Here is a 12,531-nt window from a genome sequence, read left to right as displayed (position 1 = left end):
AAGAACAGAGGATAGAGCTGATGTGCTCACAGTAGCCCCGTTGCTGAGGATACGTGCTGCAGTATTCTGTACTAGCTGGAACTTCCTAAGGGTTGATGTCTTCATGCGCAGGTGTATTGCCCTGCTGAAGTGTGGACAGGTCATTGTCCACCAGGATGGGAAGGAATTTCCTAGCTAACCAGAGATGGTAGAAAGCATTACTTGTGGATGCTTGCTATGTGCGAGTTTAGCCTCAGTGAGGAATCCAGGGGGACTCTTAAAGTATATACTGAATTGACCAATTGTCAACAGCCAGCAGTAAAATGGAGAACTGAACCTCCTGACTGCCCTGCTCTAACCATTAATCACAGCTTTTTCCTTATATAGTTTGGTGTTTTAGATAAGATATTTTGTGTTTGCTATTGGGAATGAATACAGATGAGTCTACAAACAAAAGTGCTATTTTAAAGAAAATATGTGATGGTATCTTTAAACTGAATATTAGGAATGCAGAACCGGAAAGTTATGAACAATATTCCAGATTAGAATAATATATTTGTTTGTATTTAGATCACAAGAAAAGAACACCAGCCTGTTTTCTACCCCATATGATCTCTGTTTATTATGCCACACTTTTATGGTGGATTTTGATTTATCTATTTTGTAGTAGTCTTATCAGGATAGTAGCATGTGTGACTAGACTCTAATAGAGATTTTTTTTTCTTTTCTATTTAAGGTTTTTTACTTTTTCCTGTTTTATGGTTTGTTTTCCTTAATTTTTGGTTAGTTTCATAATAACTTAGTTTCACACAAGATGACATAACAAGAAAATGCACAAGCACACACAAAAAATCAGTCTCTCACTAATAACCACTATTTATTAAATCCTCAATCTGAGTTAATAAATTGGCAGTTCAAATTAAAAACTCAAAGTCACTGCCGCTGCCGTTGCCACCGCCACCACCACCTCAGTTACTCAATATCTGACTTCAATGCTGTGGGGGGAAAAAGGTAGTTTTTTTGGTGTTTCATGTCTAAAAGCATCATTTCAGTTTCAACCTCACAGTAGGCTTTGAAAGTTGCATCCGAAGAAGTGGGCTGTAGTCCACGAAAGCTTATGCTCTAATAAATTTGTTAGTCTCTAAGGTGCCACAAGTCCTCCTGTTCTTCTTTTTGCGGATACAGACTAACACGGCTGCTACTCTGAAACCTTTGAAAGTTATGGTTCACGTGCTATCAGATGCACTGTAGCTCTTCAGAACAACTCAGCAGTAATTCAGAACATTTCAAGAGGAAACAGACAGTGCAAAAAAATAAAATCTGGTTAACAGACTGAGAATTAGGATCCCTACTAGTTTGTGCAGGGAAGAAGTCGGCTGTTTTTCTGATAAAAAAGGCAACAGAAAATGAAACTATGTAAGTTATTTTACCTGCTTAAAAACACATTGCAGAGATACTTTTCATAATTAAAAAATATCATAGCTATTTATGGGACTGCAATTTGCTAAAATCAAAGGAACAAAAATATATTGACAAATGCATTTTTTCTAGTTTTATTTGGATTTGCAACTTTTTAAAGGAAATTGAGTAACCTTTAAGAAAATGCATGTATATAATTAAGATCCCAAATAATTGGTGTGATATAGGCAGGGGGCCCATTGCTGCAAGATGCGGAACACTTTCAACTTCCATTTGATTTCAGAGAGGTGAAGGTGTTCTGCATCTCACTCAGTCAGGAGCAAGCATGAAGCCTAGGACTGATAAGTAAACACGAGGAAAGAGCTCTCTCTGAAGAGACTAGTTGAATATGAAAGTAAAGAGCACATTAGTTTCAGGGGATGGCAAAGTACTTGGGTGTATAGAAGAATTAACTACAAAACAAAGGAGATATTGATTGATCCCAGTTGTCTAGGTATGTTGTTAGGTCTTATTTGGAAATTTCGGTTTAGTTTGGTGTTTGCCCAGAACATAGAGATAATCAGGGCAAATCTGTTCAGGAAAGGCTTAGAAGATTCAACATTTTTTTTCAGACTTGCAGAACTACTGTGGAGAGAAGTAATTACAATTTACAAATTTCTGAGATCGATTGTGTGACCACCCCTAGAGTTTGGAAATTTAACTCTACAGGCTAAGAGCATGAGACTGAAATAAGACAGACATTGAGGTTACATAACATAAAGAGCTTTCCACTCAGTGATCACTAAGTGGTATAGCCTATCCAATGAAGTTTAAAAACACAACATATTAATGCATTTAATAGGAGGCTAATTAAATAGCGAGCGAGGGGGGTGGGCTTCAGCATCCAAACCACAACTTCGAAGAGCTGCCTATACAGCTATTTTTAGAGCATCAGTGCAAGCCCTGCTAGTCTGAGTCTGTTGATCTGGATTGGGATGCTCGTTCCCACTTGCTCCAAAATGTTATAAATCTACCCATTGTAGGCCAAAGGCAAATTTACAGCAGGATCACACTGGCCCAATATTTCTGGATATACTTGTAAGTCAGGGAATAGGCCACAGAAGACAGACCAATGGTTGTTTCTAAATGCAATTTTTATTTTGAAGGCTATACTATCAAATCGAATCGTGGCTCTGCCATAGACTCCCTCTGAGGCCTTGGGCAAATCCCTTAACTTCTCTATTTTTCTACTTCTGTAGGTAAGATAGTATGTATATACATACATTTCAGGGGTATGATTAGGATTAACTCTTATTCTTCATTACTTGTTAACTGCTGACTGCATGTTGGTGGTAAAATACTTTTGATCTTCAAATAGTACTTGTATAACACAACAGTGTAATGAACTGGCATCAGAATTGTTCAGTTGTGAGTCATAAACTCTATAGTGCCAACAGCTAAGAGCGATTTTCCTTTGGCACAAGTGCTAGGGGGCTGTGTTTTTGTGGCAGAAAGATCTGAGGTGTAGCCTCACTACCCAAGTGGCCTTTCGTGCAGCATAGAGACAACCATAAAGCCTCTAGCAGGCCCAGATTGGTGTGTTACAGGATTAAATTTTTATTAAGATATTTTGTATGACAAACTTGCCATTCTTGCTTGTCCAACCTGGGCCTCGCTGATAGCTTGCAGTGAATTACAGTGCTTTTGCCATGACATTGATGATACAGCATGCTAAATCCCTGTTCTCCAATGATTCATCTTTGCGTGGGAACCAATATGAGATGCTGATGAATTGCATGAGTACTCAAACTTCTGGCTGAGGCATCAGCATTTTTATATTTATTTAGAGGCTGTTCAGTGGCACTCACGACCAGAGTATCTGAGCCATACAGCACCCCCACGAGATAGAGAATTATCCCCCTTTTATAGATGGGAAACATGCAGCGATTAGGTGATTTGTCCAAGGTCACACACAATCTGTGGCAGAGCCAAGATCAGAAGCCAGATCTCTTGCGGCCCAGTTCAGTGTAACTATGAGATCATCCTTCTCCCCAGAGAGTTTCAGGAAATCTGGCATTGTACAATTTTCAGATTTACTTCTATACTGTTCTCTTCCCTCACCCTACTGAGGCGGTAGCCCCATTTTGAAATGGGACACGAGGCAGGTTCCCCTCTTCTGCATGATAAACAGCACATCCATTTAAATGCAACTTCTAGAATTCTAGCTCCCATTAAAAAATGTCTACCTGCTACAGTTTGGCCTGTCTCTGGGCCAACTATACTTGTCGCAGGTCTGCTGTGACGGCTGTCTGCGCAGAGCTGGGGCAGCACACAGGAAGAACACATGAAAAAACACACAAATAGCCAAACATCTAACCACAATTGCCTATGGAAAAAACCCAGAGGAAGGCTAAAGTTACAACCCTCCCGAAGCCTGGAGACTGCAGAGTTTTCAAAATCACTGTGTCAGGATCAGGGCTGGCTCTAACTTTTTTGCCGCCCCAGGCAAAAAAGAAGAGTGCCACCCCGCCGTAACACCCCCCACAGCACTGCGCCGCCCCCCAGCGCTGCACCGGGCCGCCGAAACCCACCCCCCCCAGCACCGCGCGGGGCCACCCAAACCCCTCCCCGCCCACTGCTGGGCCGCCCAAATCCCTGGAGCGCCGGACCACTGAAACCTCCGCCCCCCCGAGTGCCACGCCGGGCTGCCGAAACCCCCGCCCCCCCCCCCCCCGAGCGCTGCGCTGGGCCGCTGAAACCCCCAGAGCGCTGGGCTGGGCTGCCCAAACCCCCGCCCACCCCCCAGTGCCGTGCCGTGCCGGCCGCCCCAACCCCCGCCCTGAGTGTTGCGCCGGGCCGGACTGCCCAAACCCCCGGAGCGCCGCGCCAGGCTGGGCTGGCCAAACCCCCTGAGTGCTGCACCGCGCCGCCGAAGCCCCCTGCCCCCACCAGCGCTGTGCCACCGAAACATTGGCCGCCCCTTCTGAGGCGCCACCCCAAGCACGTGCTTGGTCGGCTGGTGCCTAGAGCTGGCCCTGGTCAGGGTGTGCTGAATTTGCTACATCCTCATGGAACTTGCAAGGGGAATAATTCTCCTAATCTACAGAGACCCCACAATGCTTGAGGAACCCAGCAGATGTTAGGACTTTCACAGCTGACTGAGGCATGTCCCATAGAGACCCAATGCCTCCATACTACTCTCTGGTCCTCCCATTTCCCCTAACATGTCTCCCACAGTAGTCATGCCCCCATGCATTCTAGTGGGCCCATTACTGCATTTAGAAAGGACCTATCCCTGGCACATAAGATACTGGTAAGGTCAGCTTGTTTTATGTGAGGAAATCCCCATGCAGTTGGAAGAGGATAATGCCACAAAGAGCAGCTTTCCCCTATCTGCAACTTATCTTCCCACTCACAGAGCCCCACATGTTTGGAGATAGGATGACCAGACATCCAGTTCTTAAAGTGACAGTCCCATATTTAAGCCCTCCTGCAGGTGTCCCAACTTTTTCTTAAAAATAGACAAACTGTCCCGTATTTTCTATCCCCTCCCCCCATCAGTACTGGCGCATAGGTGTGGGAACTACAGGTGCGGGGGAGGGGTGGTGGTGCTGCAGCACCTCTGGGCTCCCGGCTGCTGGCCCCACATGTCCAAGGTCCTGACTGCCAGCTCCACGCGCCCAGGGTCCCGGCTGCCGGCCTCAGCTTTGGGGGCGGGGTGGGAGGTGGACAGGGGTAAGGAGGCTGGCTTTCAGTGCCCCCACTATTAAAAATGTTCCAGTGTCTCCGTACTGGCAGGTCCTGCTGCTGACCGGATCCCTGCTCGCCAGCTGTCTGCCCACCAGTGGTGAGTCGGAGAGGCCAGTGGCCGACAATGGGGATGGGTGTGCAGGGCCAGCCGCTCCGTCAGCATAGCCCCAGCTGCGTGCCGGCTCTTGGCAGGGCCCCACCCCCATCCCGCTTCCGGCCAGCACTGGCTGTGCGCTGCAAGCTGTGGTGGCTGGTGTGTGCGGGCAGGTGCCAGGCGGCGGCCAATTAGTGTCACGTCTGCTACCCACCCATTGGCCCTTTATGTGCTCCCCCGTCACTGTCCCCTCCCTGCTTTGCCTCCCCCGCCCTGCTGCTCCTCCATATCGCCCTGGCAGGGCATGTCCCACTCCTAGCATTTGTGGAGAACCAGCCCCTGATTGGAGTGCTCAGCTCACCAACAGCCTGGCTGGCAGGCGCCTTCCTTCCCCCATTGCCTCTGGCTGGGCTGGTGCTCCAGGAAAGCCCAAGACCCTCCAGCTTCAGGCACTGGCCAGGAGGAGCCAATCCCTGCACGTGCCAAAGCCCTGTGCAACGCTGGCATGGGGAAGCCTCTCCGCCCCTCAGCTAAGCTCTGGAGTTGGGGGCGGGGGGGGAGCTCCCATCCCTTCCCTCCTGCGAAGTGCCAAAAGGCTGCTGCTGGCCACATTCTGCTGTGAACTCAGGCAGAAATCTGGGGAGGGAGGCATATGACCCTGCATGCTCCCCCTCCCCCTGCGTGTTACCTCAGAAAGACACTTCGCCAGGTACCAGCAGAGGCAGGTACATCCCAGGGGCCCAGCCGGGCATGGAAGGCAAATAGCGCTGGACAGGGAGGGTTAGGTAGGTCGGTCACCGCCCCCGCCCCCTCGTGTGAGAGAGGTGTACAGGAGTGAGTGTGTGTCACCTCTCCCCCTAGGTGTGTGGGCGCTAGGGGTGTATGCGTGTCACCCCTCCCCATTTACCCCTAAAGCCTTAAATATAAGAAGGTAAATAAAAAGAATCCAACTATGCAGTATTTCTTGATAATAGGGGCTAAGTCAACTTGATATTAATTTGAATGTTTGTCCTGCATAGTTCTGATTGATTGCCATCGAACTCACTTGAATATGAGTAATTTTAGCAGGTGTCCTGTATTCAGCATAGGGAAATATGGTCACTCTATTTGGAGACCAGGAGAAAGAGTAAAGGTTGAAAGCTGGGCTTTATCTGCAGGTTTTCTCCTCTCATAGAATATCAGAGTTGGAAGGGACCTCAAGAGGTCATCTAGTCCAACCCCCTGCTCAAAGCAGGACCAATTCCCAGCTAAATCATCCCAGCCAGGGCTTTGTCAAGCCGGGCCTTAAAAACCTCCAAGGAAGGAGACTCCACCACCTCCCTAGGTAACGCATTCCAGTGTTTCACCACCCTCCTAGTGAAATAGTTTTTCCTGATATCCAACCTGGACCTCCCCCACTGCAACTTGAGACCATTGCTCCTTGTTCTGTCATCTGCCACCACTGAGAACAGCCGAGCTCCATCCTCTTTGGAACCCCCCTTCAGGTAGTTGAAGGCTGCTATCAAATCCCCCCTCATTCTTCTCTTCTGGAGACTAAACAATCCCAGTTCCCTCAGCCTCTCCTCATAAGTCATGTGCTCCAGACCCCTAATGCTCTCCCTTCATAACAGCAAACTTTATGTTTTAACTCTTACAAGCTTCATGGTGGAGGACTGTGCAGTATGTGTCATTGTTATAACAGTGTAGGGAAGAGTTTACTTGCTCCAGGGATTGCTGAAAATAGCTGTTTAATGTATAATGACAATGGTTGTGATAGATCTTTTCAATAGGAATCTAGATGCTGTGAGGCAGATGCTATTGCAGGATCCCACAGAATTCCCCCAAATTCCTCTGTGGAGGCATCTCCACTTTTCAGAAGTCTTCAATGTACTGGAGGCAATGGTAGATAGATACTCTGCTGACAAACAACCTTCTTGAATCTCAGAGAAACTCCGGATCTTTCGAATTCAGAAGACACCCAGGTTTCTTGGTTGCTTGTCTCAGGGCCTTTATTTTGAAAAAGAGCTCTGAACACTCTCTTGCCTTTTACACTGAAGCTTGAAAGAAGGGGAAAATCATCTGCCTATGGTTTAAGTAGATATTTCACTATTAATTCTTCTAACAAAAAAAAAAAAAAAAAAAGTAAAAATAATATTTGTCAAACATTTATTTTTATGTAGGCAAAGAGTCGCAATCAGTTTGAACATCCAGTATGGCCAAACATTTATATATGCACATACACACAATTTCATTATTGATTCAATTTCTTGTCCACACTGGAAATTGAAAACTTGCAAACTAATTTGATGGATCATTTGGTTCCAGAAGTGCTTTGAATGTACCAAAAAGCAGTAGCTGGCAGCTGGTGGGTGCCACTGTGATAGACCAAGTGGTAGGGTAGCTGACATGGTGGACTATCATGAAGCAAAATGAAAGATGACAGCTTTGCTGGGTCTTCTGCTTTTAAAAGCACTTCTCCTTTTTAACAAGTTCTGACTTCTGCACGCTGCTCTGAAATCAGTTTTTTTAAACCCACAATCACTCCAGTGCCTGTCACCTTCAATTCTTGGAATGAAATATTTAATAAGTGCTGCTTTGTCACAACAGTGGAAGCTTTTCTATGGGCCAAAATGTACTATTTCTGACTTAGCCTCCATTCTTAAAGAGCCAGAAATGAAACTCAGGTTCCCCCTTGTGGTGAGCTTGTTGTAATGCACAAGAAAAAAGTTTCACAAATACTGGATTGTTAGAATAAACTACATACACACACGCACACACACAATGTTACTCTGATGATCTTTTGTACAGTGTCATTGGTGGTCTTTTAAATGTAATATACTAGGCAAACATTAATATCACTGTATATAATAGCACTGCATCTGCAGGAATCGAGTCCCCTATTCAAAGTTCAACGACACTGTTTAACAATGCAAAATTTCAACCAGTAATACAAGTCTTGTCTCTCTATGGACTGAAGAGATATGCGAATACAGATCTTCCTGCACTTCCAACTGCATTTTAATTTACTCGTCCTTTTGGGGGTGGATATTAAGTATCAGTGCGTTAAATAATGAAGTGGCTTAGTGGCATTGGGACCCAAAGCAAGTAAACATATATGCAGCCCGGAGATCTACTTGTAAAACACAGTAATACAGTATGAGTTGATTTACAGGTTGCTGGATACTACAGGGCCAGCACAGAATGACTGACTGTATAATGAAGGATTTCAATGGCCTTTCAACAATTACTTATATTGCAGTGGCCTCCATTAGGATAAGGGCAAGAGTTATGGAAATAAGATCAGATGGTTACACATGTGGCTAATGCACAAGCTGATTGTTCCCAGAGGCACCAAAATCAGCTCTCCCTGAATGACATGCAACCAAAACACTGTTTATTGGCTGATTTCATGTAGGCATCACAGCACTGGAGTGTCTTGAGAAGAGAGAACAGAGATGAAGGAGAGGATTGTGGCCGTAGGTATATCAGATTGTGAAATCTACCGACAAGATGGTAGATGAAATTCAATGCTGGTAAGTGCCAAGTAATGCAAATTGGAAAGAAATATATGAACTTCTATGCCTTACTGTGTTTTATATTTACAGTATCAGCTAAAGAAAAAGACCTGGATATCATTGTAGACAGCCCAATGAAGAGTTCTATTCACTGATCAGCTGTGGTCAAAAAAGCAAACAAGATGTTCAGAGCCATAAGGAATGGGATGGAGAACAATGCAGAAAATAGAATAATGCACTGTATAAATCAATGGCATGGCCTCATTAGGAATACTGTGTGCGGTGTCTCAAAAAGGGATGCTGAAGAATAGGAGGGGGCTCAGATGAGCAATGAGAATGATTAAGGGCACGGATAATCTCTCCTATGAAGAGAGGGTGAAAAGACTGGCATTGTTTACTTTAGAAAGATGACAAATAAGAGGAGATATGATCAAAGTATGTAAAATCATGAATGGGACAGAGAAAGTGGATCAACAGAGTCTGGTCTCCCTGATTCACAATGCAAGAACAAGGGGACATTCAATGAAAGTTAAAGGCGACACATTCAAAATTGATTAAAGGGACTGTTTTCACTTAATGTGTAAGTGGACTGTGGAATTTTTAGCCACAGGGAATTACCTAAGGCAAGAACTTGCAAAATTCAATGGGCTTTTATATGGATAATAAGAATAGCCAGAGTTATAATAGTAAATACAAAAAAAAGTTTTAGAAGGAATGAAAAACCTCACACTTCTGGGGCATAAGCCAATCTTTCTAACTATTGGGGATTAAGAAGGAACTCCCCTGGGTGGCAGACTACACCAGATCTGCTCATTGCAGGGTTTCTTGCACCTTCCTCTGAAGTAGCTGGTATTGGCTACTGTCAGAGATTGTCTGGGTCTAATCCAGTTTTGCAATTCTTCTGTTTCAATCTGGTGTTCTATGCATAAGGAGCAACGTGGAAAGAAGCATGGATCTGGTTGAGAGACAGGCTGACAAACTGGCAGGTATGGTTGGCATCACTGGCAGAGCAGAGCATGCCGAGGACAGGAGAAGACAATACGCTTTTGAATTTGAATGAGTGTGGAAAAATCCCTCATCCCCCATCTCCCCCTTTTACTTAGCTCTGATGAACAGCAAGACACGCTCTGGAAATATAGAATTCCTCTGCTCTTGCCTTCAGCCCTGCTCCCGAGAGATGTAAAGCACTCACTCAAATTAAGGAGCGGTTTGGTAGGGGGAGGATGGAGATAGCCATCCTGTAGAGTTCTAAAGGGTGAGTGCATTCAAGGGGAAGTCAGACCGCTTTCGGGGAGGAAAGATTCTATCTCCCAACAAACTGATTTTGATAAAAGAAAAGCAGCGCCAGATATTAATGATGCAGACTAATGTCCCCATATGATGGGATCAACCATGCTGGAAACATGCTACTTTAACAGATGTACAAACCCGATAGATGTTAATATTCCAAATATTTGTGATCTATGTCTCGAACAGTGTCTTGTGCTGCTTATTAGGAAGCAGAGTCATATCTGGGAAGCTTTCACTTGGATAGCACTAGCTTCCTCCTTAACACTCTGCAGTGGATGAATAGTACAAGTAGAAAATATCTGTCACAGCTAATGCGGAGCTCTTGTCCAGAGATCTCAAAACATGTTACAACGGAGGGTATACAGCAGGATCCCTATTTTACAAAGAAGGAAACTGAGGCACAGAGAGGGCAAGTAACATACCCAAGGCCACACAATATATGAGTGATAGAGACAGAAACAGAACCCAACCCTAGGCTGTGTTACTCTTTGCACCTGAGCTCTGTAGGGCTGGGAGGAGGACAGTGTTCATCCCCTCCGCCCCCCAGCCTCCCTACTCCTCACCCTGGCCTGCCAAGTCACTACCCTTTTCTATACAGACTGCACACATGGAGCACCCTTCATGTGGTCCAGCGGAAAAAAAAATGCTTTGGAAGCAGTTGAGTCTCTGGCCATGTCTACACTACAAAATTAAGTTGACCTAACTTACGTTGTCATATAGCCATTGCAGTTATTAAATCGCTTGTGTGCATGCACACATGGCTCCTTGTGTTGGCAATGTGCGTTCTTCCTAGGAGCACTTGTATTGTCAGTGTGGGGCATTGTGGGATGGCTCCTGAAAGCCAGTAACAGTCAATGTAAGCAATGCAGCATCACTGACACTGCGTTGACTTAATTACATCAACTGTGACTTTGTGCCGCTCGAGGATGTGGTGTTACTAAACTGGAATAGAGAGGCATGTTGGTGGGAGCCAAATTTCAGTGAAGACACTGCCACAGCTAGGTCGATGCAAGGCAGCTTAGGTTGACCTAACCATGTACTGTAGACCTGGCCTAGGTCTCCATAGGAAGCACTATATCCATAGCAGAAGGTCCCCACCCTGCATGTGTGTGTCTAACATGCAGGTCTATAAACCTATATCAAACAGCTGATAGAGAACTCAAAAACGTGTACATGGATAATGCATTTTAGAGCACAGGGAACATCCTCTATTTTGTTAGGTGGGACACTAACAGTAAGATTGGGAAAGATCACTTTTTAAACTTTGCAGGATACTCACAGGCTGTTAGTTCCAGGTGACATATTTTGTCTCAGAGAAGTTAGTATTACATGCAACATCCAGAGGTGAAGTATTTTTGTTCTCTTACCTATAATAAAGTTCTGCGTGGAAAAAAAAAATAGGTTGGCTGCACCTGACTGACTGTCTTTATTAAGTTAAAAAACGTGACCCCTCTTATACCTTTACTTAATGAGAACAAGGCAGATTCATCCCTCCTGTAACTCTATTGACCTTCACAGACTTGCACCAAAGATAAGTTTGGCTCAGTATCTGGTTTGAACTTTTGACGATGAGATTTAAAAAAAAAAAAAAAAAAAAAAACTACAACCAAAAAACCCCATCAACAACATTTGTCAGCCCACAAAAAGCATCTAGGCAGCCATTTATGCTTCACAGTGGCCCAACAATTTAGACTAGAATCCTATTGTTATATTTCCCCATCAACAAATAGGATCATATCCTCCTGACTGAAATGCTTTTTATTTGAGATCAAGGAAAATAACAGATGTCTCTCGGAGAGAGACCAGAGTGTAAGCATCTCCCTTAGCCTGCCATGGTCCAATTGTGGGGTGCAGTTGAGCCAAAGACCCCAAGTGAGGGACACATGCAGGGAACTTAAGGCCATTTAGGATGAATACCTGTTTCTGTGATCTCAGCCCCATGATTCTGTATTTCTAGTGCAGGTCATTTTCAACAATTAAAATGAGGGTATGCCAAGTTTATCCAGAAGCTAAGTTGGGACTAATGTGAGTGCTGGCCCATGAAGTGAGGCCCCTTTCAGACACAATATCTGTCACTCCATAAGATTCTCTATTTCTAATTGCCTCACAACATTCCCCATTCCCTGATAATCCTGCAAGAAAACACACAATGCACGGAAAAGAGAATCATCACACCTTGTCAGAAGGAGACCTCTGTCGCTACCCAGCCTGCCACACTGCCTTGCCTGCTTCTTGATCTCTTAACCTCCTGGTGTAACCCTATCACCACATATGTATTTATTCCTCACTTACAAAGGATGATAGACTATGTTGCAGGTTTACAGCAGGCAGATTTCCACACAGCCGTCTCTCCTCAAACCAGGAACACCCTCTGAGCTTCCCCCTGCTTCCTGTTCCTCTCACTTACATCCTCCCTGTTATTGAGCCAATTGCCTCATTAGCCAAGCAATTGACACCCATTAGTCCCCAACTGAGACTGATTAATTGGCTTCAATTAAGCCTGCACTCTTCCCAGTGCTGCAGGAA

General features: G+C 45.1%; 1 protein-coding gene and 1 long non-coding RNA gene across 3 annotated transcripts in view; one reads left to right on the top strand and one right to left on the bottom strand.

Annotated features, from left to right (window-relative positions):
• LOC135973263 (uncharacterized) overlaps positions 1 to 12,531 on the top strand; it is a 275,121-nt gene that overhangs the window by 135,581 nt on the left and 127,009 nt on the right. The gene's annotated exons all lie outside the window — the stretch shown is intronic.
• On the bottom strand, positions 6,929 to 12,391 carry LOC135973306 (uncharacterized). 2 transcript variants are annotated; one of them, XR_010590113.1, is made up of 3 exons: positions 12,298 to 12,391; positions 11,285 to 11,372; positions 6,929 to 7,318 (listed from the first exon to the last, which is right to left on the bottom strand). It is a non-coding gene; the product is annotated as an uncharacterized LOC135973306 (long non-coding RNA). The 2 variants fall into 2 exon arrangements; XR_010590114.1 differs by having other exon boundaries at positions 6,929 to 7,283.

Source organism: Chrysemys picta, chromosome 8, assembly GCF_011386835.1.
Source record: "Chrysemys picta bellii isolate R12L10 chromosome 8, ASM1138683v2, whole genome shotgun sequence".
Taxonomy (NCBI): Eukaryota; Metazoa; Chordata; order Testudines; family Emydidae; genus Chrysemys; species Chrysemys picta.
Note: the sequence above shows the minus strand (reverse complement) of the source record. Positions and strands in the feature narration are given on the sequence as shown.